General features: G+C 25.9%; 1 long non-coding RNA gene across 1 annotated transcript; it reads right to left on the reverse strand.

The window, feature by feature from the left end:
• On the reverse strand, nt 1-4671 carry LOC149060792 (uncharacterized). The gene is made up of 7 exons (XR_016189546.1): nt 4478-4671; nt 4324-4405; nt 2296-2374; nt 959-1018; nt 320-385; nt 197-256; nt 1-134 (listed from the first exon to the last, which is right to left on the reverse strand). It is a non-coding gene; the product is annotated as an uncharacterized LOC149060792 (long non-coding RNA).
• Nucleotides 4672-4940: the final 269 nt, after the last annotated feature.

Consider the following 4940-nt stretch of genomic DNA (forward strand, 5'->3'; position numbering starts at 1 on the left):
TTCTATAACATAAAAACAGTTATTAATATAAATATGATTAAAAATTTATAATTTTAAAAATTTTTCTCATGTTACTGCATCTCTTGGTATAGAATTATCTTCATCAAGGTTCAGTTATGGCACTACAGAATAACCTTAAAATTATTTAAAAAAAAATTAAATCAACTATTTGTTTCTATAACTATTTATTTCTTACTTAAAAAATCAGGTTCATTATTATCATCATCAATTTCACAGTCGATATCTGGTCCAAAACCTTATAAAATAAAAAATAAATATTTGAAAGTAAAATAAAAAATTACTATAAATGTCATCTTACCATATGGCAAAAAAATTTTGTTCACCAGGAGATAATCTTGATTTATTGGTCTTTTTACTACATGTCCTATAAAATAAATCAAAATCATTTAGTGTAAATAGTTATAATGACTATATAATAACTTAATTATACGTGGTACATTCTACATACAGTAGTCACTCGATAATTCTAAATTCAAGGGACTGAGTTAAAAATTGTATTTACCGAATGTTTGAATAATCGAGGGAAAAAAAGGTGAAAAATTGTATGTATGTACATATTACATTTATTTGTTTATTTATTCTAAATACATATTATTATATTTTACATATTAAAGAGATGTTTTTTTTTTTTTTTGAGTGAATATTATAGACCATTATCTGGTTTACAGCATCCTCTAACTTACTGATAGCAAGATTTTGATTGGATTTATAGAATGTGTTCCACCGACAGATATTTTTAATTATCGAGGGATCAGAATACATGTATTTTCTTCTAATTATAGAGGTTTTCTCAGGGGACTTTGTGTTTAGTTTGATTTATGAAGTTTTTCGAATTATTGAGTGACTACCGTATCTTAATTTGTCTCAAATTACAAAAGCAAGTTATATTAAATAATTATACATGAGATATTTGAACTTATTACAATTTTTTTCTTACTTGAATTATTGACTTCATCACTGTCATTATTAATTTTATTGTCAATAACTGCTCGTACACCTTGCAAAAAAAAATATATATCAATCAATTTAGTTATATTATGTCATAAATTAATAACAAAAATATTATTATATATTATATTATTGATACTATACATTATTATGCTTAATTATATTATCTTAAATTACAAACAAATAAATTATTATTTAATTTCTAATTGTTCATACAAAAATAACAAGAGTAATGGTACATTTGAATTATAAGCTTTTAAAAGCTATAATCAATTTCAGATCTTTGTGAATTTCTTATATAATAGCGAATAATTTAAAAGTTGAAATTTAATTACTATTCCTATGATCTTGCATCATTTCTGCTAAAATTATATATTTTACTCATTTTTATTAAGCTTATCAGTTATATTGAGCAATATACAATACTTAACCTCAACATAAATATTGATTATGGTTTTATAAAGAGTACAGACAATTTAAGCAGCATTATGAATGAGAATAATTTTGAGTTATTGCAATACAATTATTATTATTATTAAATTTCAAAAAATTTGGAGTAGTAAATATTAAAAAACATAGTTTAACTACTAATGGACCTGATACAACTTATAAATTAGGAAGTTTTTGCTATTGGATGATTAGTTTTACTAAAGATACCCCTATTACGTGCAGGAGTTGTCACCCTCTTGCATAAGTTTTTAATCCTATTCAATTTCAAAGTAAGTTATGAGTATTTTAAAATTGTAATATTTTTCATTGGTAACACAAAACAAACACATCCCCTTAATGTAAATAAAAATAACAAAATAGTTATTTAGCTCGTTGAATAGTAAATTTATCATGATTAAAATAATAAATGTTACATAATTGGAAAATGCTGATGTTAATAATAAAATTTGGTAAAACACTTGGTAAAATGAAGCATACATGTGCAAATATTTAAAAAAAATGTTTAGTTAGTATATTTTACTTTAGCAAAGACTCTGTGCAAGGTTAAAGATAAAACAAAACTATTTTTGAACTCATATACTTAATGATGCGAATAGTTAACATTGTGTTAAGTAATCAAAAATCAAAAGTAGATGAACTTGCAAAAGTGGTTCACAACAATAATTTTTTTTTTATGCATATCCAATGAGTTTTTAGAATATAAGCCAAATAAAATATGAATAAAAATGTTACCTTTTTTAATTTGACAGAAACATAGATGAACCATCGGCCCCAAATAAAATATTTAAATTAAATTTTTAATCCTGGATATAATTAATTAGGTACCTAACTCGATTACTAATTTACTTAAATTGTAATTTTTTTGCAAACAATTACCTGGAAATCCAACTTTTTGTTCATCAATTTCTGGAGCAGAATCCCAACTGGATTTACAACTTTCTTCTTCCATAATTATCTTTATACAAATAATAGCCCAATTAAAAGAAATTAATTAAAACAAAACATTATAAAATAACTACATAACACTTATTTTTATGTAAAATACCCATATAAACAATAAAACAACAAAGATTATATAAGAATGTTTTATATGTATTTTATACTCTCAACATACTATTCTAAAGGAAAATATGAAAGCTTAAAGTACATATAATGCCCTTTGACAAATGCACTATTTAAACAAAATAAACATACATTGATCTTATATAACAGCATAAAAACCTCCTTCAAATACATAACTTAAAATAAGTGTTATTCATACAAGTTAAATTAATTATTTATTTTTTTTTTAACTATATCTTACAGTACATTTATTAAATTATCTTTTATCTAGTGGTGAATGCTAACACTGGTGCACAGGTATAATACTTATTTATTATATTATTTTATAATATTATTCATTGTATTACACATTTAGATATACCAACATAAAGGATTAAAAACAGTTTACAATTTACTTACACATTCAGTTTCTATGAAACCCATAAATATTATATGAAATAATATATTAATATTTAGAACTAAATAGTAATAAAATAAAATAATGAAAAACAAATTTAAAAAAAAGTTTTACTTTTATTACTTTTATGCATTGTACAGTTGAATATTAAAAATGTTAATCAATGAACAATTGTTCAAGCGCAACAGAGAGTGCACACAAAAAGTGCTTAGTAGTTTAGTACCGCGGTCACTAGTTAAAAAGGGCTCTCATTACAACTGGTATTTCTTTGTGACAGTTAACTTATAGATAAATTACACTACAGCTACCATCAGCATATACTCAATATGATGAAAAAACTACTAAGAATTTATGCAAAATATTAACAGGTTAAGCGTCACAAAAAAAAAAATGAGATTTTGCATATATATCGTCACGTAGGATTTATTGACCCTGCTGTGTGAGTTGTCAAAAGCGCTACAAAAGCTTTGTCTTTAACGCCACATAGTTTCAAAACCTTAATTTTACGAGTTATTCTGTAGAATTCAAATAGAGCGTTTCTTGTAAGGCAAGTTAAATTTTAGAAAACCTGCTGAATCTGATAAGAAACATTTTGACATGTAGTATGTTGGGTTAAACCAACGTAGGGACCCTACGTAGCTAAACCTGTTAACCTAAGCACCTGAAAAAGTTAATTTGAATATTGCCATCATACTTGTAAGTTTATATTGGAAAAAAATTAAGCAAATTAAAAATATTATAATAATTGATGATAAAAATACGAAACTTTTTATGACTAGTTTAGTTTCTACTATGCTAAAACATACTTCAATTTATACAAGTACAGTATACCTAATTTAAAACTATTAGAACTACGCTAATGCTGTGTTTGATATACGATGTTATTTACTTACCAGCTAAATGGTTAAGAGGACACTACACCCGCATGTGTTGTCTCCGTCTTACAAGTACGTAACATTGCAAAAATTGTTTCGCGCGGGAAAGAACCGAGAAAGTTACAGTTATAACTAAGAAACGAAATTTTCACCACATAAAAAGGAGTATTTTGTCTGTGCAATATCGTTTTTATTTTTTCGATATCAGAACTACAAAAAAAGTTATTCAAGCTTAAAAAACACAAAATTAATATATTATAATACAATAAGAATTTTTTTTGTATAAGTGATATCAAAAAAATAAAAACGATATTGCACAGATAAAATTCTCCTTTTTATGTGGTGAAAATTTCATTTCTTAGTTATAACTGTATCTTTCTCGGTTCTTTCCCGCGCGAAACAGTTTCAGCAATGTTACGCACTTGTAAGACGGAGACAACACGTGCGGGTGTAGCGTCCTCTTAAACAACTATAAAATATGACTTATAATTTGTTGTGGCTTATTGGGAGTGGTACTCACGCACCCTCGCACATTGTTCATAAAATTTAGATCAAATACCATATACTTACAAATCAATCGCCGGTGATGTACGAAACTATGAACCACGACAAATCGTTAAGCCCTCTTATTGACAAGCGAAACAAAACAACCCTGAATTAAATTGAAAAATTAATAATTATTAATTTACCTTCAAAAAATTAATCAGAAATCGACAATACTAACCGAAAGTTTATTTACAAGCGTAATAATATTTGGGCATAATCACACTAATACACTATCACTGATTTATCAGCACAATTTAAGATAGTAGTACTATCTAGAATCATGGATTCTTAACTTAACCTAACCTATAGGACTGGACACGACAGCTGGTAGAATGGTGTGGGAAGGTTAATCACAAAATGTTATTGGTTGGGCGGAGTACCTACAGGCTACAAGGGAATTTGAACTTCTTTTGATACGTCTTCTTAGTGGATACTTATGGAACTAGATCAAATTATCACAAATTTCCAATGCGCCACTAAAAAGTAATTTTTTATTGATTTGAATTTCAAATTACAAATAAAACTATACAAGTTATAACAAATTAGTATAACCACTATTTACTATATTGATGTAAGTAAATCTGATAAGCTTCTTTAATATCATATTATCATATTGTACCTATTCATGTTAACTGTTAAGT

This window comes from Diuraphis noxia, unplaced genomic scaffold, assembly GCF_037042655.1.
Source record: "Diuraphis noxia isolate RWA-SAM2 unplaced genomic scaffold, SU_Dnox_SAM2 contig0001, whole genome shotgun sequence".
Taxonomy (NCBI): Eukaryota; Metazoa; Arthropoda; class Insecta; order Hemiptera; family Aphididae; genus Diuraphis; species Diuraphis noxia.